At 39.1% G+C, this 20,707-nt stretch overlaps 1 protein-coding gene across 2 annotated transcripts in view; it reads left to right on the forward strand.

Moving 5' to 3' along the window:
- Nucleotides 1-20,707, forward strand: part of AGBL1 (AGBL carboxypeptidase 1) — a 708,586-nt gene that overhangs the window by 678,771 nt on the left and 9,108 nt on the right. The window lies entirely within an intron of this gene.

Raw genomic sequence — 20,707 nt, forward strand, 5'->3', positions numbered from 1 at the left:
GCTGAAGACAGTCATTCTTTCTTGCCAGTATCACTGCAGGAACATTCCAACTTCTCCTCCTGTCCCATTTCCCCTTCTCCATGCTACTCACCTTGCCAAGGTGACCTTTCCATAGAAAGATCTCATTGTATTAAGTTCAAACATTGGCAATGTTTGGACCTCTCTTGACCTCAAAAAGTTCCAGTTAATTGAGTTCAACTCGATACCATCATTTGCTTGCAAATCTGTGGTGGCGTCTGATGACAACAGGTTTTTGAGGGGACACCACTGTACTCCATTTCTTGGTCGCTTACTCAGAGTGGTATTCCAGAACCTTATTTCCCATAGATGCTATTTGCTAGAAAACAGACAGCGAAGAGCAGATATATATCATTAAAATGTAATGTTTAAATCAAATAATAAAACATGCCAATGTCTACATTTAATGCTTCCCTGTATTATCAATTGAACTGCATCCTTTCTGGGGTCAGTACATGATTTGTCCCACTATGGAATTGTCACAACTGCAGTGCCAGTCCTGATGCTACTAATTATTAGCTGAATGTCCTTGGGCAAGTCACCTAACCTCTTTGAGCTTCGTTTTTCTTATATAAGAATTAGGTATATAAATAGCACTTAACTCATTAGGCTTTTCTGAAAATTAAATGAATAGTGTATATAAAGTGTTAATATGGTGCATAGCACCTACTAAGTCCTATGAGAAGTTGGGCTACCATCGCCCTTCTAGATCAGTGCCAGGTCAGCTCTGTGAGGCTCAGACTCCTCTTGGCCCCTTGTGATACTTCTGCAGTTAAATAGCAAATTTCTGGGGGCAGTTTCTCCAAGTCCCCCTAAGTCTGAGAGGAGGGAGAGACCTTTGTATAAATTGGAATATACTTGATGGGAGTCTTACCCCTCCTTTTTTTTTTTTCTTTAACCTACTCTTTATGAAAATGTTACTACGTTTTTCTTATACTTATGTGACGTGATGTGAAGAAATTTGAGATAGATTTTCTAAATCTGAGTGATTATTGCCAGGGATGCGAATTCTAAAATGAACTTCATCAAGTCGCTAAGTTGCTTTGTGGATAATAATTCTTGCTTCATTTTATGAGAAAATATTGGTATTGCACTAAGTTTTTAAATAGCTCATATAATTATACCCTCATTAATGATGTCAAATATTATTATTTAATACATTGCTCCAATTAATTATGTTTTTTAAATTAAACAGCTAATCTCTAACAAGTTATATTTAAATAATTATGTCTAATGCTAATGGGATGAAGAGTGTGCTCCAGCATTTTCTTTATAAATACAAAATAAGATGACCTATAAAATTAAGTCTGACTTCTTTTCCTTGGCTAACCAGCCCCTTAGCTTCTGCCCTACACCCCCAGTTTCATGTGCTCCCACTAACCGGAAGAAACTTAGGCTTCCAACACTCCGGAGGGTTTACAATCACTGTGCCTCATGATGCTGGGACTTTATACATGTTCCTCTTCACCCTGGGGAGTCCTAGCCTCCCTTTGCCTGGATGGAACTCGTGTCTTCCTCCCCAAGAGAAAGCTTTCATGCCTCCCTCTGACAGACTTCCTTGTTCCATACACTGAGCTCCCAGGGTGCATTGCCTGCTTCTCTACTAGAATATTCACTGAACAACATGGTAGCTGACCTCTGAGTACATTGGACCCTCTACCCCACCCCCAGCTCCACTCCTGGGGTCTTCTGTATTCACTTCCCAAGCAGTAGCCCCCTGGACATGGGAGCTGGATTAAAGGTTGTTCCCCTTTCCTTTTTTTTCCCCCTAAATTAATGAATACACACATGAATAAAAGAAAATCTCTAGACAATCAATATATGTTTATTGCATGAATTAGTAACTCTAAGATATTAGATATCTAGCTTTCGGGGGCGGTAGATGCACTTCATTGTGCTCTTATCGTTATTGCTGTGTTAATCAGTCATGAGTAAGTAAAAATACCACCTGATACAACATGCTACCAGATGAAGGTAAAACATCTATGTAATAGTGCTATTTTCACTTACATTAAAGAGGCTTTCGAACAAAAGATACAATAACAATAAAACATAGTTTATATATAATGCGTGAAATAACTTTACATACTTATAATCTGCCCTTTGTTACAATCCTGTTACTACAGGATCGTGGGTTTCTTAAGGGCTGTTTATTTACTCCTGCCTTAGGTCAAATTGCTATGATATGTTATACATCAAATTAAATTTTATTGTAATAAATTGCATAATATATTTTATTATGATGTTTATAACAAATTAACACAGCCCCTCCTACAGCGATTTTATTTTGTGACTCCTTGTGACAAACTTCTGCTGGCTTGCTTCTGACAGGACACTCCCGGTCTCCTATGTCCCGTCACAGTCATGATCATCGGAGGCTGTCTTCTAATGAGTTATTCATTTGATATTCCAAAACAGGCCATGTTTGTCACTTCCAATTCTAACTCTTTTTCATTAACCCAGTTCAAGCCGTACCTCGTTAACTGTTCAAATCCAAATACTTCCTTGAAGGTCAACAGTCACGTTTCGAGTAAAATTGATTCTATCAGTTAACACCTTGTGAGTTAAATATCCTTAGAATTGCACGTGGCAGACGTTAAAACTGACTTGTTAGGGTTGGGCAACCCCCTTCTGAAGGTGCTCACAGCTCTCTTACACACCCTGTTAAAACTCTCGACTTCCTAGCAGTCCTCTTGTACAACAGCGGAGTCTATTGGAAACAACTCACATCTATTAACATTTCTATGACGTAGAGAGTGGCAATCCTTTTTGGCTTCGAAAAGATAAATAACCAACATCATGTAATATCTGATAACATATCGACTTCATTCTTGTCCCCCTTATCCTGCGATTCCTCCCACTGATGGTTATGACACTGGTGCCCATGATCAATCGCCCCCCCTCCCACCTTCCTGTAACTTCCATTATCAGGAAAAAAGATGTGTGGTCACAGTGATCAGCTGCAGATAACTGTAAATGGATTACTTTTAACCAAAATAGAGTCAGAGATCCACAAAATGGTGGTTTTCACCCTAGGCTGGATGGTAGGTGGTAACATATATGGCTCTCTGTTCAGAAACCAATAACTCTGGGGTTTTTTGGATTTTTGGGTTTTTTGTTTGTTTGTTTATTTGTTTGTTTCCTACAGCGGAGATCAGAATTCATTGTTCTGTAAACTCCTTGGAGTCCCTGGGTGTTTCAGAACGCAGGGAGATTTGATTGTGTTCTTACAACAAAAAGGCCTGTGTAAAGAATTCTTTTAGGCTGTAACAATAGCAACACAAAATCCTTTTATCTGAAACCTGAGAGCCTGATAGAAACAGAGAATTGGGGAGACAGCTCCCAAGATAACAAAATAGAGCCTTTAAATACTCGATTTTGTTTTTCCATGCAGCCTCTCCACCGTCCCCCCCATTCTGCAAATTTTGAACTTCTATCCATGTCTGCCTTTTTCACTTTAGCTGGAAACACCTGATTCCAGTCCTTCCATTCCTAGGGCAGAGAACACCAGTATTTGCCTAGGGCAAGAAAACTGGTATTTCATGTAAAAACACCAATTACATCGAATTTTAGCAAATGATCTTGTAAAGAAGGGGCCCATTCTAGCACTGTCACTTACGCAGTTTCAAATTTTAAAGTATGAGCTCTCTTGCACACCTCACCTCTTCAATTTCTGTGGCTGGCCAGTAGACATCATGAAAGACAGAGGACTATTCCTCATCTGGGGGCGGAGTGCATTTTTCTTGTATTTAGGAAAGAGATTTTTTTCCCTGCCATTCCTTAATTAGAATTATTTTTTGCATTTTTTGATTGCATAATTATTTTGAGCATTTTCTGTGTAAGGCAAGGAGGAAGGACTATGAAAGTTACACATTAATCTGAACCACATCTTTGACCTCCAAGGGAAAGTGCGGCGAATAAGTATACTAAAGTCAATGAGTAATTATGTCTATCCCGTGTAATCATGGATTCTCTATCAGGTGAATAATGTTTGGGCTTGATCTTCAGACATATGAGGGTTTCCATTGCCAGTGGTGAGAAGGCTAGCATGGCAGGGAGAGCCCACGTGAGCCAAGTCAGAAAAACAACTAAGCCCCACACGGACTTGAGGAGAGGCAAGAGACCGACTTTAATAGAGGGATTATGGGGGAGAATATAGTTTGAAAAGTGGGATAAAGAAATAAATAGAGATCAGATTGCAGGAGCTCCTTTTTCTCCCAGGTTTGTCATATCAAGTCTCTATAATAGAGGTATTGATATAAACCAAAACTCTATTAACTTAAGGGGTAGAGAAAGCAACCAAGATTTTCTACAGGCTCACAAAGTGCCCACTGTGAAAGGTCTTTGCTTATACTATGTGTTTAAGATATTGATACTAAGAAAAAAAAAAAAAGTAATAATAATACCTGTTTATAAAAGACTGCTTCATAAGTCATTTACTAAAACAAATAGAAATAATATACATATATGGGAAGATATGTATGTCTATATGTTTGTCTATCAGTCTCGGTTCTTACTTTAAAACTTCTCCATCATTTGAACCATAAATCTCAGCTGTTTTTATTGAAATACATTTGACATATAACATCCTGTAAATTTAAGGTGTACAACGTGTGAATCTGATACATTTACGTATCGTGATACTACTGAAACACCTTCTTTACTGCTCACCTACCTAATCACTTGAAGCCACCTGTCTGAGCTCAAACTGCATACTCACCAGTACTTTGTTCGGCTAAGATTCATTCCTCCAGGATTGATTAAGCTTCTCCCTCAAGCTGTGTCCCGCTGTGCTTTCCTATGAGGCTTTCAGTTTCTAATACGTACAGGCATTCTGACTTGAGGGGGAGAAGTTGTGGAGAGGGGAATACCACCTGAATCAAAGCTCTCCAAGTCCTATGACATCGTCCCTTTGGAGAGGAGTTTCTGACGTTGTATTGTAGAACTGCTGTTTCCTTATAATTCCCTGACATTTTTCCAGCACCCACCACAAATTCTTCTAGCTACAGATGACACAATTTGTGGTTAGGTGTCTCATAGGACACAGTAGGGTTTATGAGGCTCTTTATAATATCGAAGGACTTCTACAAATCTCCAATTAAGTTAGTATGATTGGGGGAATTAAAAAAAAAAAAAAACAGGGGTGCCTGGGTGGCACAGCGGTTAAGCGTCTGCCTTCGGCTCAGGGCGTGATCCCAGCGTTGTGGGATCGAGCCCCACATCAGGCTCCTCCGCTATGAGCCTGCTTCTTCCTCTCCCACTCCCCCTGCTTGTGTTCCCTCTCTCGCTGGCTGTCTCTATCTCTGTCAAATAAATAAACAAAAAAAAAAAAATCTTTAAAAAAAAAAAAAAAACAACCAAACAGCAAAAAAAGAAAACATTTCCCCCGCCCCCGGATAAAGGGATCCCACACAAAAGCATAGATTCACAATGATGGGCTTAAACCCCAGCCAGTTGTTAATTTCCCATCCTGTACTCTCACCCCTCTGAGGAAGAATGGGGAGGAAATGTAACAAAGAAGAGGAGTTTAGGTTACAGTCTGTCATCACTCTTGCCACCTGTACATGCCAAGGATGGGAAAGAGAGGGTGCGTCCTTGTGAGGGTCTCAAGGTTTTAGACAGCTGGATTCTTTTTTGGGGGGCTCAGAGAGTACATGACTTCAGGCCTGGAACCAGCAAGGGGAAAGGAGCAGCATGAACCATGACCCATATTGTCACCTCAGACTTTATCAGAGGGTGACCCTCATTACCACCCATGCTAATCAGCCCCATGCATGTGTCTGGTTGTATCAGAAGTCACCTCAGCCAGAATTATATCTAGGCTTATAGGTGTCAACAGTTCAAGGAGAGGGGATGGTAAACCAAAGAAGATCCAAATACAAAACGGAGTTTTCTGGGGACAGAAGCAAGTGGGGTGATTCTAAACCCCAGTAAAAACGGGATTTCCTCAGCGACCTCCATGGAGACATGAACTGGCCTTGGACAGTTCCATCTGTTTCCTTACCCTTCATTTCCTTAAATGTGCTCATGGCCTCAAGCTGCTTTAAAACTAGTAATCACTGTCTGTACCACCAACATTATTATTTGCATGTCTTTTGTGAGCCGTTATGAGTCAAAACTGTTCACCAGAACATAAAATCATGTCAGAAAGAGAAAAATGTGGAGGAGTTTAAAAATGAGCACTTTCTGAAATAAGGGAAGGGCAGAATGGCACAGTGCTTTCATTGGCTGAGAGCGATAGGTGGCGTTCGCTTCCACTGTGAGACCAATATATAAACATTTATAACATTAAGAATTCTATAACAATAAGTGCAAAGTGGCACTTAAGGAGATATGCCTATAAAATTGTGAGTCAAAACATCAATGCACAGATTACCTTTTAACTTTTCAAAGGATCAAAACCTATGTCTGCATTTTTTAATTTCTTAATTTGATTTGTTTTTGCTGAGAAATCACCCCTGACCTTTCCCGTCACATAATTTATCCTTGAAATGTTGTTTATTTTATTTCTGGTAACCAGGTTTATTTCTTTGTGGTTTTGAAGCACATAAGAAAAGAAAAGCCCTTCTAACATAACACTGGAATGGCGATCCCTCTGCAGAGAAAAGCTGGGCCAAAAATTACACAGAAATCTAAGTGGTGTCAGCAAATGTGTACTTCTCTCAGGTATTCTGACTGTTTTCCAGACAATGAGAAAACGTTCTTCTGCAAGGTTTTGAAACGATGAGTGTTACACTGTAGCTAGTGAGATACAACCACAGTGTGGTTGTTTTGGTGCCATTGTGGAGTGGTTTTTTTGTTTCTGTTTTGTTTTGTTTTGATGCATTGCAACTTACATTGCACCATGCGTCCCACTGCTCAAGGAAATGTAGCAAATGGCAAAATATTTCAGCTTGCCCCATTCTGTTGTGTCTCTTTAGCAGTTATCCACAAATATTCGATAGGATGTATTTGGAACTGTCCAATGAGAAAACACAGTGAGCATGGTGGAAAGCAGGTATGAGAGTGGGTATCTTTTGAACACTGCAAGGAGAGAGCCTGTCACTTCTCAAGTGACAAACTGTTGACTTGCTCACAAACACCTTCTCTAGTCAGTGCTCTTGAATTGGATACCTATATGGGCTGGTGAACTTCTCTAGGTCCCTTAGCTACGGAGGATGGCCAACCACACATCCCAGACACCAACTCTGTTTTACCACGGCTGAATGTCTAAAGCGAAAGACAGCAAAAAAATATGATTTGGTTCAGTGGTACTTCATCGACTATTCTAGATGAATAATTTAAAGTACATGTCTGAAACCTCAGTGGATCCCTCCAAAATCTTCTGTCATACAAATTTTTCACCTCTTGATTATCCTCCACAGTGAACCAGCATCTTACATATTTTTTTTTTTCAGGCCACTTTGGTCAACTCACTTATCACAGAAGTAAAGCTCTTGCTGCCAAACTGGTTTCCTAAACACCTCACACGCCATCTCCATCTCTCTCTCTCTCTCTCTCTCTCTCTCTCTCTGTCCCTGCTTTTGTTTTCATTCCTTTCTCACTAACCGACTTGCATCTTTTTTATTCTGTATTTCTATTTTTGTGAAGAATTTGGACCACATCCCCCACATGGATTCACTTGTTGATTAAGAAGCAGGACATTTAGGGGGCGCCCGCGTGGCTCAGTTGGTGGAATGTCCGCCTCTTGATTTGGGCTCAGGTCATGATCTCAGGATCGTGAGATCGAGCCTCGCGTAGGGCTCTGCATTCAGCATGGAACCTGCTTGGGATTCTCTCTCCCCCTCTCTCTCTGCCCCTCCCTTGGCTCATGCTCTCTCTCTCTCTTTCTTTCTCTTTCTCAAATAAATACATAAATAAATCTTGAAAAAAAATAGAAGTAGGACATTTATTGCCATGACTTTTGGTGAGAATGGCATTGGAGTTTTTCTAGACCTCTAGACCACTTGACAGAGCCCATGTCTTTGATTTTGGCTGAATTAATATCTCCTCCCCTTTCTTCCTCAGACAAAGTAGATTTTTACATCAATATCTGGTGATTGAATTGAGGGACACAGAAGCCCTTGGTCTCATCTGATCGTCATACATCTTCTATGCCACGTGTAGCTTTCAGATATTGAGAACATTTTCTAAATACTCCAGATCTCTCTTTTCCCAACTATAAAATCATAATACCACCCCGTAGATATGTATATTGGTGTGCATTTTGAATGAAATGAAGTAAATGTAAAGCATCCGGCATACAGTAGGTGATTAGCAGTGCTGTTTTTTCCCCCTTTACCAATGGTGCCTGGTGCTTTTCTCTGTATACAGGAAATTCTCCATTACTGGGGTTATTTTCATAAACAAAACCAAAAAAAAAAAAAAAGCCCCAAATCCCAGGGAAATAATAAATTATATCCTTCCCCGTGAAAGTGTCGAATCAGTGACAGACTCCGTGATGGTGTGAAGAACTTGGCAAATGGGAAACTCTAGGGAACCATGCTAATTGTTCTGGGTGACGATGGATGGTGAGATAGTCATAGTGGGCATAGTCCGTATGTCTTTACGTGCTTATGTGTTATCTCCTGGGCTGCTGGTGCCTCTCGCATGAGGCACAGAATTCACACAGCTCTGCTCCTGCAGAAAATAGAGGGCCCAGGATGAAAAGCACGGTGTGAACAGCATGTCCAAATACTCCCCTGGGATGCATCCATCAAGGGAATTCCTTTGCATTTTTCTTCTCTCCGAAAGCCAAGGTGCGGGAGAGGCATCTCGAAGAGGCATGTGATGGGGCCTCAGCTTTTTCAGGAGGGAGATGGGTGATAGGTAGTCTGGGGAGAACATGTCTGGTGAATACAAGTGTCTGGAATTTTAAAAGTGTTCTCTTGCCTCTCAGTAGGTGGCCTCCTCTTGAGGTCTGGCATTCACCCAAGTCTTTAGCATTACCTCAGCATTTAAAGAGAAAACAAGTGAGAAGAGACTCCACAAAGCTGCATTTTAAGCAGCGTGAACATCAAGGACTGCCACAGGCTGGGTTTGGTTCACCCTGTTAGCATGCAGAATTATTTTGCACTATAGAAAGCTGTCTTTTCCCAACCAAGAAAACAAAACAAAAAAGGCAGAACTAATTAAGATCGTCATATCTCAATAAATATGCAAATGCAGAATCAAAACAAAGAAATTCTATCTATCACATCATCAATTTGCAAATTGCTGTAGTGGGCTGGCTTGGAAGAATGGTGAGGGATGGAGACTCCTTCACGGCTTTGCTTCGAAACTGTTTGCAAGCCACGTTTATTGGGTTTATATGTGAAGATGAAGAGGATGAACTTGCCAGTATAAAAAATATTTTCATGCCTTGTCTGCAAACGCTATGGAGAGGGAAGAGGAATAAAAATTCAGTCGAGGTTTTGTGCTATGAAAATTGCTTCCCCTTATATCATTTCAAGAAGAAAGCTAGGAAGATGCCCATTTTATAGATGAAGACAGTGCAGCTCAGAGAAAGTAAATTCCCTGTTTCTCACTTGGTCTCTGGAGCCAGGATTCAAACCTTCAGTTGCTTGTCTGACTCCAAGTTTATGTTTTGGTCCCGATTTGCACTTTTTCCACTGTACCACATGGTTCTCCCACACCATCCAAAGTGACATTTGAATGGTGTCTCCAAGCTATCAAAGCATCCAGGTGAAAAGGAAGAAATAAAAATCACTTTTGAGGTGTTTTCTCCATACACTTCCCACATCTGGGTATTAAGGAGCTAGAAACACAGTTTGATTTCTGCATAAAGTTAGTTCCTTTTATTTATATTTAATGCAAGTTGTGTATGGTGATTCCTTCTTACTGAATTCATCCACTTTGGAAACTAAGAGAAAGAGAGAAGGAGCTAAGTACCTGCATCTGTAAGCTTCATTCTAGAAACTCAAGCCTGCTCTCTGCCACATAGAACGTTGTCCTTAGAAGGTTCTCCCTGGACACTGGGCTGTATTTACTGTGCTGGTATGCTAACAACATTAGGGCAAGGCTCTTTATGAGGGCGGGGAAATGCCTGGAACAAGCAAACAGCTAAGGTGATGGGGCCAGTCTGGCACCGATGAGGTATTCCTCCCCGCCTGGGGCATAGGGCAGGGCAACTAGTAGTCTGCCCACTAACCAAAGGTCAACATACGTAGAATTGCTTATTAACATGGACAGCAATTTAGACAGTAACACATGCCAGAGAGAGCGGTCCCACTACGTGCTTGAACCAGTGAAAGAAAGGAGAGAGGCCACTGCTCTTGGCCAGGATTTCAAAGAAGAGGCGGGATGCAAGCTTTGCCCTCAAGATGGGATAGATAGGCAGGAGTGTCAAGGACAGTTTTACTGTATTTTACTTGAGGTGAGCAATGCTGTTCAAAGGAAATAAGATAATGGACTGAGTGGTGGCAGGACCTTGCCAGGGACACCTGCCATGTTTATCTTCTCTATCCATCCCTTTTCTTTTTTTTTCTTTTTTTTTTTTTTTTTACTTTTTAATGATTTTTTATTATATTATGTTAGTCACCATACAGTACATCCCCAGTTTCCAATGTAAAGTTCGATGATTCATTAGTTGCGTATAACACCCAGTGCACCATGTAATACGTGCCCTCCTTACTACCCATCACCAGTCCATCCCATTCCCCCACCCCCCTCCCCTCTGAAGCCCTCAGTTTCTCAGAGTCCATAGTCTCTCATGTTTCATTCCCCCCTCTGATTACCCCCCCTTTATCCATCCCTTTTCTATCCTCTGTCCCCGCTTCCTTCCTCCCTCCCTCCCCCCCCTTTGTTCCCTTCCTCCCTCTCTCCTTCCTTCCCTCCTTTCTGCCTTCCTTCCCTCTTTCTTTTTCTCTTTACTTTCTTTCCTGTCTTTTTCTTAACATTTTCCCCTTCTTCCCCCTCAGCCTTTCTTTTATCTTTTGTATGAAAAGTATTTTACTATCATTTTTCTCACTAAAATAATCATTTTATGGCATCTGTATATATAATATATAATATAGTATTAGAAAACATAGAATCGTGGAGGATCCCTTGCTCAGGGCACTCCAAGGCCAGGCTGGAAAGTGTCAAACATCACGTCTTCCCACATTCTCTTGGTCACTGATTATTTTAAGTCACTATATTCTCACCGTCCAGGTGCAACCACGGTCAGACTGTGTGTGGAGTATATTTTTCATATTATCCCCTGTTTAGCAATTTTTTTCTACAAAATTATTCCTCGAGATCTTATCTCTTCCTTCTGAGCTCAGTCTCCTTCTTACAGAAGTATACGCGCTAGTGGTTCTTTCATTGATGGTCCATGTGTGGGACAGTGTATTTATTTACCCTCGTTCATGAAAAAGAAAGTCGTGTTTGGGTACATCATTGCAGCTTGGGGTTCGTTTTCCCTCAGCATTTTCAAGACATTAATTCATTGTTTTTCTGGCTAGGTGTAATGTTTCTATTACTTTTTAAGCTTTTTAAAATTAATTTTTTTAGGTTTTTAGGTTTTTTAGTTTTAGGGTTTTTTTTTAATTTTTTAGTTTTAGGTTTATAGGAAGGTTGCCAGGATATCACAGAGAACCTGGTTCCCCCTATTTATTTGTTTGTGTGTGTTTCAATGGGAAATCTGTTGTTCTAAATGTCATTCACTGAAGAATAATCTGTTTTTTCTTTCCTGATTTCTCTGATTCGCCCTTTTTTAATTGATGTTCATCCTGATATGTATAATTATGGACTTCGTTTTGTTTCTTAAATTTTCCTGTGTTCCATAGTATTTTTTTTTTAAGATTTTATTTATTTATTTGACAGAGATAGAGACAGCCAGCAAGAGAGGGAACACAAGCAGGGGGAGTGGGAGAGGAAGAAGCAGGCTCCCAGTGGAGGAGCCTGATGTGGGGCTCGACCCCAGAACGCCGGGATCATGCCCTGAGCCGAAGGCAGATGCTTAATGACTGCGCCACCCGGGCGCCCCCATAGTATTTTTTTTTTTTTAAGACTTTGTTTATTTACTTGTCAGAGAGAGAGTGAGAGCACAAGCAGGGGGAGCTGCAGGCAGAGGGAGAAGCAGGCTCCCTGCTAAGCAAGGAGACCAATGCTGGGCTCCATCCCCGGACCCTGGGATCATGACCTGAGCCAAGGGCAGATGCTTAACTGACTGAGTCACCCAGGCGCCCCCAAAGTATTTCTTCAATTTGAGAACTACCATCTCCCACTATTATCTTTTTGAAGATTGCCCCTTACCAAATTAACCTAAAATCCCCTATATACCTCTATCTTCTTATTTATGAATTCTCTGTTTAACTGTGTCTTTTGTGCTGTCGAGCTGTTCCATTGAGGTGTTTATTGCCTTTTTCTTTTTTCTTCTAGAGAGAATCTGTTCAATTTCCAAATTTGCCTATTTTTTCCTCAAAAGGATCTTATTCTTTTGTTATGTTTCTGGAATTTATTCTTATCCCCTAATCATTGTAAATGTCCTTATCCTATAGTCTCTTCCAGATTGCCATATTATTTCAGGTTTATGGATGTCTGAATTATTCCCTCATCTGCTCCATAATTTGTTTTTGTGGGTGTACCTTCAGCAGGCCATATCCTTCACCTCCTCACATGGGAGTTCCATAAATCCTGGGTTTTGGAAGAATACCTCTATGGTAGTCTTATGCTTGTTTTGATGAAGGCCGTAGGATTTCGCCAACCAGAATTACTCTGGTTATACTCACAGTGTGATTTTTGGGTCCCAAATCTTCTCTATCATCTGTGTTTTCTTTAGTTTGCCAAGTTGTTTCCCCTTTCCGCAATTAAATTTTCAAATTATTACATTGTTAACGTTACTTGCCTAAATTGAAGCCGCTAGTTCCTGTTTTTATTTTTGAACTGAGTGTATTATCCATTGACTCATGCCATAAATGATCAACAATTCCTATTTGCATTTCCTTTTGACTTATACATTATTTGTATTATTTATAACGTTTTCACATTGACAAGATTTATGACATTTATTTTCTGTTTTATAAACACCATTTCCAGATTAGCCTTAATCACATAGTTCTGTGCTCATCAATATTTTTCTAACCATGGCTTTCCTGTTTCTGAAGATCTTTACTCTGTTTCATCTTTGAGTTGCTTAGATTTTCTCACACGAAGTCTTCCCCCAGCCTCAACCTCACCTCCCTAAGGAAAACAAATAGCTTAATGTTTCTGAGGTCTTGCATGTTTGCTAATGTCTGTCTTTTGCAAAATCTCTTGGGTTTTTGTAAACTATAAAATTAAAAACTTCCCTTGTGGTTGAGTTGTTTTTTGTACTTTGGTCAAAAATCAGTTGGTCTTATCTGTGTGGATAGATTTCTAGGTTCTCTGTCCTATTTTGTTGACCTACGTGTCTATCGCTTTGCCAGAACTATGCAGTCTTGGTAACTATAGATATAGACTACGTCTTGACATTGAGTGAAGGGATTCTTCCTTCCTACTTAATTTTTGTTTTCAAAATTGTTTTAGTTATTTCTAGTTCCTTAGCCTTTCCACATGAATTTTAGCATAACTTCATCCAGATCAACAAAAGTATTTTTGGAATTTTGATAAGAATCGTGTTAAATTTGTGAACCAACTCAAGGGAAATCACCATCTTAACAATGTTGAGCCTTCTGAGCCATGTACGTTTCTCCTTTTATTTAAGTCTTCTTGGATTTCTGTATTAGCTGTTTTTCATTTTTTTAGTATACAAGTCTGGTGTATCTTTTGTTCTATTAACATCTAGGTGTTTAATTTTTTTTAGTGATTATAAAAGTTTAGTGAATTTAACATGATCATTTTTACTAACTGAAGTAGAATTGATTTTTGTATGTTGATCTTGTTACTTATGACCTCATCGACTTCACTCATAGTTCTAGGAGTTATTTTTTGTTTATTTGGTTTTGGTTTTTGTACATTCTCAAAATAGAGATGGTTTCATTTCTTGCTTTCCCATCTATATGCTTCCATATTCTTTCCCTGACTCACTCTGCTGGCTAGAGCTTCTAGTACTATGTTGAATGGCATTGATGACAGTAGACATCTTCGACTTGTGCCCCATCACAGGGAAAAGTATTCAGTCTGTCACCAGTAAGTACAATATTAACTGTAGGTTTTCATACACATTCTTTATCAAGGCCGGGGAGTCCTCCTTTATGATTATCTTTTCTGAGGATTTTTCTCTTTAATGGGTTTTGAATTTTGTCAAATGCATTTGATGGATACATTTATATAATCTTGTCAAATGCATTTGATGGATACATTTATATGATTATGTGATTTTTCTTCATTAGCCTGTTAGTATATGGCTTCCACTGATTGCTTTTTGAATGTTGACCAGTCTTGAATCCCTGGAATTAACTCCACTTGGTCAGGGTATATAATTCTTTTTTATATAATGCTGAACTCCATTTGTTAATAGTTTGTTAAGGATTTATATTCATGGGGGATATTGGTCAGTAGTTTTCTTTTCTCCTTCTTACTGTCTTTGTCTAGTTTTAGTCTCAGGGTAATACCTGACTCATGAAATGAATAGGAAGTATTCTCTCTTCTTTCATTTTCTGGAAAAGGTTGTGTAGAACCGGTGTTAATCCTTTCTTAATCACGTTGTAGAATTCTCCAGTGAAAATATCTGGCCCTAGAGATTTCTTCTTTAAGAGTTTAAATTATAAATTCAAATTTTTTAAGAGTTATAGAACTAGTCAAACGATCTATTTCATATTAAGTGAATTGTTGTAGTTTTTACTTTTTGATGAATTGGTCCGTACTATCTAAGTTGTCAAATTTATGTGTGTAAAGGTTTTTGTGGTATTTCCTTCTCCTTTCAATGCCTGTAGAGTCTATAGTGATAGTCCTGTTTCATTCCTGATGTGGTATTTAATGCCTTCCTTCTTTTTTTGTTAGTCTTGTTAGAGGCTAGTCAATTTTATAGATTTTTTTTCAAACAGCTCTTTTTTTTTATTGATTTTTCTCCATTGTTTTTCTGTTTCAATTACATTGGTTTCTGTTTCTTTATTATTTCCTTCCTTTTTTTCTACTTGCTTTGGGTTTATTTTGCTCTTATATTTCTACTTCTTAAGGGAATAGCTTAGACTTTTGATTTTAGACTTTTCTAAGGTAAGCAGTTACTGCTATAAATTTCTGTCTCACTATAGCTGTATGTATGTCCCACAGATTTTGATAGGTTATATTTGCAATTTCATTCAATCCAACTGTATTTTTTTCTTTCCCTTGAAATATCCCATTTGACCTCCTCAATTATTTAGAAGTATATTTACTTACTTTCCAAGTGCTTGGGAACTTTCCTTTTGTCTTTCCATTTTCGATTTTTGGCTTGATTCCCCTGTGGTCAGAGAAGATACTTTGTACAATTTTTCTCCTCTTGAATTTATTGAGCTTTATGTATGGTTGAGGATATGGTCTATCTTGGTATATATTCCATGTGCATTGAAAAGGAATGTGTATTCTGTTGTTTAGGGCTGAAGTATTTTATTAATGTCAATTATATCTTGTTGGTTGATAGTGTTGTTGATTTTCTGTCTAGTTGTTTAATCAACTATTGAGAAAGGGATGTTGAAGTCTTTTTTTTTTTTTTTTTTTTTAAAGATTTTTTATTTATTTATTCGACAGAGATAGAGACAGCCAGCGAGAGAGGGAACACAAGCAGGGGGAGTGGGAGAGGAAGAAGCAGGCTCATAGAGGAGGAGCCTGACGTGGGGCTCGAACCCGGAACGCCGGGATCACGCCCTGAGCCGAAGGCAGACGCTTTAACCGCTGTGCCACCCAGGCGCCCCGGGATGTTGAAGTCTTGAGCTATAGTTACAGATTTGTTTGCTTCTCTTTCAGTTCTATCAGGTTTTGCTTCACGTATTCATGCAATTCTGTTTGGTGCATACACATACAGGCGTGCTATGACTTCTTGATGTATGGACATTTTTATCATCATACACCTCTATGTCCCTGGTTATTTCCTTTACTCTGATGGCTACCTTATCTGATATTAATATAGCCACTCCTGCTTTTTTTTTATTAATGTTTCCATGGAATATCATTTCCATCCTTTCACTTTCAACCTACCTATTTCATTATACTTTCAGTGAGTTATTATAGACAGCATGCAATTTGATCACGTTTTTTTAATCCACTCTGACAATCTCTCTTAACTGGTATATTTAGACTACTTACATTTAATGTTATTGGCATGTTAGGGCTAAGCCTTCCATTTACTGATTTTCCGTTTGGTCTTTGTCTCTCTTTTTTATCTGTTTTCTTTCTCCTGTTTTCTGTGAGTGGATATTTTCTAGAATTCCATTTTGATTTATCAATAGGATCTCGAGTGTATCTCTATGTATAACATTTTTAGTTCTGTAAATATTTCATTATATACACATAACTTATTATAATCAACTGGTATCACATTTTTACCAATTCAAGCAAACTACAGAACATTTACCAGCCTGTACCTTTCTTTGCCCTCCATTTATCATATAATGATCTTAAATATTTACGTAATACAAGGAGAACCATGTCATACAACTTTACAAGTTTTGCTTCAACTGTTAAATACAATTTTAGTAATTCAAGAGGAAAAGGAAAATCCATTTTATTTATCCATATTTTTACTCTTTTGTTGTTCCTTCTTTCTTCCTTATGTTCCAAAATTTCTGTTACTATTCTATTTCTGTTTATAGTGTTCCCTTTAGCCATTCTTACAGGGTGGCTCTGCTGGCAACCAATTCTCAAAACTTTAGTTCTTATAAGAATGACGTTAATTTTCCCTTTATTGTTGGAAGACATTTCTTTTCTGGTTTCAGAATTCTAGCCTGATTCATTTTTTCCCCCACTGGTTCTTTTCTTTCAACCACGAAGAATGAGTGTGCCATTTTCTCCTACCTCTATGGTTTCTGAGGAGAGGGTTGCTGCCATTGAGGTTATGTTTTCCCCATAGTGTCGTTCCCCTGAAGTTTCTCTCTCACTGCTTTTGAGATGTTTAATGTGTCATTGGTTTTCAGAGGTTTGGTGGTGATCTGTCTTGGTGTGGATTTCTTTGGGTTTATCTGTTTGGGGTTTGCTCAACTTCTTGTACTTGTAGGTTTGTGTCTTTTGTTTTCAGCCATTACTTTGAATACTTTTTCAGACTTTCTTCTTTTGAGACTCTGATTGGATGAATGTTAGATCCTTTGTTATCGTGCCACAAGCTCTTGAGGTCCTGCTCATTGGTTTAGTCTATTTTCACTCTGTTGAGATTGAGTGATTTCTATTGTTTTATTTTCAAATCCACCGAATCTTTCCACCGTTTCTTCCATTCTGCTGCTGAGCATGCCTGCTGAACTTTTTATTCATTCCTTTATTTTTATTTTTCAGTAGTCAACTTTCCATCCGATTCTTATGTCTTACTTTTCTCTGCAAGACTTTTTATTTCTTTGCCACATTTTACATTTCCGTTATTGTACACTTCTTACTTTGAAAATTTCATTTGGTTTCTCTTTATACCCCACATATATAAATATATATGTAAACAGTATATACTCCATATACATAAATAATATAATATATAAAATATATTTTTTCCTCTGCTGAGATTTTCTATTTCTTTACTGAGACATTCTATTTCTTTTCATGTGTTTCTGTAATTCTCAGTGGAGCACTTGCATGATGTCTGCTTTAAAATCCTCATTAGATAATCCTAACTTCTCTGTCGTGCTGGTGCTTATATCTGTTGGTTGTCCTGATTCTTGATGTGATGAATGATTTTACATTAAAACCTGGACATTTTGAGTATTATGCTATGAGACTAAGATCTTCTTTGAATCTTATGTTTGAACTTGACTTCTCTGACACCACTCAGACAGAAGAAGGGACCTTGTTACAGGCAAGTGGAGGTGAAAGTCTAGGTTCTCTGTTTAATCACGTTGACACCCTGGCTGTGAGGGCTCTTTGTTACTTCTGGGCAGTGGGGTGAGTTTCAGGTCCCCCCTTGACCTTCACTAACACTGCTCTGGGTTGGAGGGGCAGGAGGGCCTTGCTGCTGCTCTCCATTGGCACTGGTAGGGGGTCAATCTTGTTACCAACAGTTGTTTATGGAAGTTCAGGCTCCCCCATGGCCTCCAGTGGTATTGAGAGGTCAGGGACCTCACTACTGTGCACTAGGAATGAACGTTCCAGCTCCTTATCCTACCTTCTCTGATGCCTTAGCTTGGGGGAAAGAATGGGATTATGGGCACCTTGTTGCAGTCTAGTGAGAGTAGAAGTCTAGGCTCCCTGCTCCTCGTGGTGGGATAGGGTTGGGGCCACTGGTTTTTCTGTGGTTTTTGGCTGGAGTGGAGCTAGCACAGTTTAAACTAGTCTTTCTTGCAAGGCTGCCTCTTTCCTTACCATTTGGCTAGAGGGAACTAGCTCTTTTTGGGGCTGTTTTGTCCACACCTGTTAACATTTCCAGGTTGTCAGCTGTCTAGCTCCAAGTCTGGGATATAAGAGGCAAAAAGAAATGTCAGGGAGCTCACAACCATATTGTCCTTTAGTCCCGAGACCTCATCTCGTCTGCTTCCTTCCCTCCATATGTCAAACACACTTCTTCTTATGTTTGTTTTATATAAAATATCCAGGATATCTTATGAGGAGGCAACATAGAAGTATTTCTCTGTCTTTACAGAAGTGGAAGTCCCTCAGTATGTAATTTGATTTTGTAAGTTATTAGAATACTTGTACTTTATTTGGAGAAATAAGTGAGAGACATAATTAAAATTTTATTGGACTTTATGTATATAAATTAAATATAAATATATATTTACACATATAAATTAAATATAAATATAAATCTTCATATCTAAATCTCTCTGTATAAGTAAATGTAATGTATGATTTAATACTATATTATACATTGTATATTATATAATATATATTTTTCATATTACTATATATATATATGGCAAAGGAAACCATATTTGTTGAGATCAATAAAATACACCAACGTGGTAATTATGGCTTAATTCATATATAAAACCTTTGAAAAAGAAATCAAGAAAAAAAGTAATTCCCCCCAAAGACAGTCCAAAATGGTATGTATGAATTTTTCTACATACATACTTGTTATATGTTCAGTTTGGCAACTGTTTATTGTATGTCTACTATATTCTTAGCACATTCTAGACTTTCTATTGAATAATATAGAATTAGGCAGAGGCGTGGGTCTTATTCACAACAAGACTGTAAATGTTATCACGGATCAAAACAAATGAAGTGAATCTGTGAAGATTAATATTTAAAGGAAGAAAATTTCAAAGAGATGGAGCTATCAAGACCGTCATTTGGTGGAAATTAACATGAGCTTTAAAAATGATACATCTTATTTGGTTGGATGCTGAAGAGTTGGAAGATCATTTCAGAGATGAGAAATCAGCTACCTGAATAAAGGCTTGGAAAAACATGTGCTCTGATATGTTTCGATCACAACCAGAGCAGCCTGATGACTTGATTGTGGTGGGAGAGGTCCAGGTCTGTGAGTAATCGGAGCGGACTCTGCAGTGGAGGAAAGATAGGCCCTCATTAGGGGAGGGCTGACCTTGTTCTTTACTTATGGACTCCTGCCAACTGGACCCCACAGGGTGCATCCCATCCATCAATACCCACACTGCATTAATAAGCAAGGAAGAGTCATTGCAAACTCCAGATTTAGAAGTAGCCTGATAAAAATGATACTTTCAAGAAGTTGTTAGCAGTGCCAATTTGAATGGTTTTGCTGTAGTTGTAACCCAGGTGTGAGGCAACAAAGCTCAATGCCCGCCCTCCTTCAACACCATGGGTCACCCTCTTCTTTCAGATCTACAGTAGAGCAGTGGAATTAAAATTTGGTGACAGCCTTTATTTTTCAAGGCACTCTGCTAGATAGCGTCTGTGTGCTATCTCATTTAGTCTGCACTATTATTGCTATTTTACAAGGCTGGGGGTTTTCCGAGGTCTCATGGCCAGGATTGAAATGCAGGCTCTTGATATCGTACAGCATGTCATCTCGGTCCCTAGTGTGGTGATGACTGAGTCACAGGAAGTCAGTGCTTGCTGACTTGAGCTCGTGTTTCAGTGGGGCAGCCCTTACCTTCCTTTACTCAACTGCCTTATCATCCACAATCCAGCTTGTAAAATATGATAACAGTTTAATGCTGTGGTACAGTGGAAACAAGATTCCTATTTCTTCCCCTTCCTCTCCATTCAGGCAATGTCCCACCAGACCTTCAGTTTAGGGTCCCGAGGGCCTGGAGAGCATGGAAGCTACTCCCATTAGTCAGTAGACAATTAGGAAACTGGACTCTGATTCATTTCGCGGGCTAACATGTAAGCGTGCTGCTGATTACCCATTTTCATTGTTTATGGCGAGACAGGTAGATGAACGGCTCTGTCTGATTTATGAAGTGCTTGCCTTCCATAAATCACAGAGTAGAAACCCGGCACGCTGTTAATCCTAATTGGTTAAGTCCTAAGTAGGGAGTGATTAGAAAGTCTTCAGGAAAGAAGGTTCCTCATGCAAATGAGAGAGAGATACAGTTCCTTGGGAAGAGCTATCCCCTGCTCTCAAACGTGGTCAAGATTTGTTATCCATTCCTGTTGCACCCTTCCACCTCTTGCTGGCCAACCCCTGCTGATCTTCCATTTATAAATAAACTAACATGAAAGGGAGAGAAGGAAGATGATGGGATGCACAAACATAGCAGAAAGA

This window comes from Ursus arctos, unplaced genomic scaffold, assembly GCF_023065955.2.
Source record: "Ursus arctos isolate Adak ecotype North America unplaced genomic scaffold, UrsArc2.0 scaffold_28, whole genome shotgun sequence".
NCBI lineage: Eukaryota > Metazoa > Chordata > Mammalia > Carnivora > Ursidae > Ursus > Ursus arctos.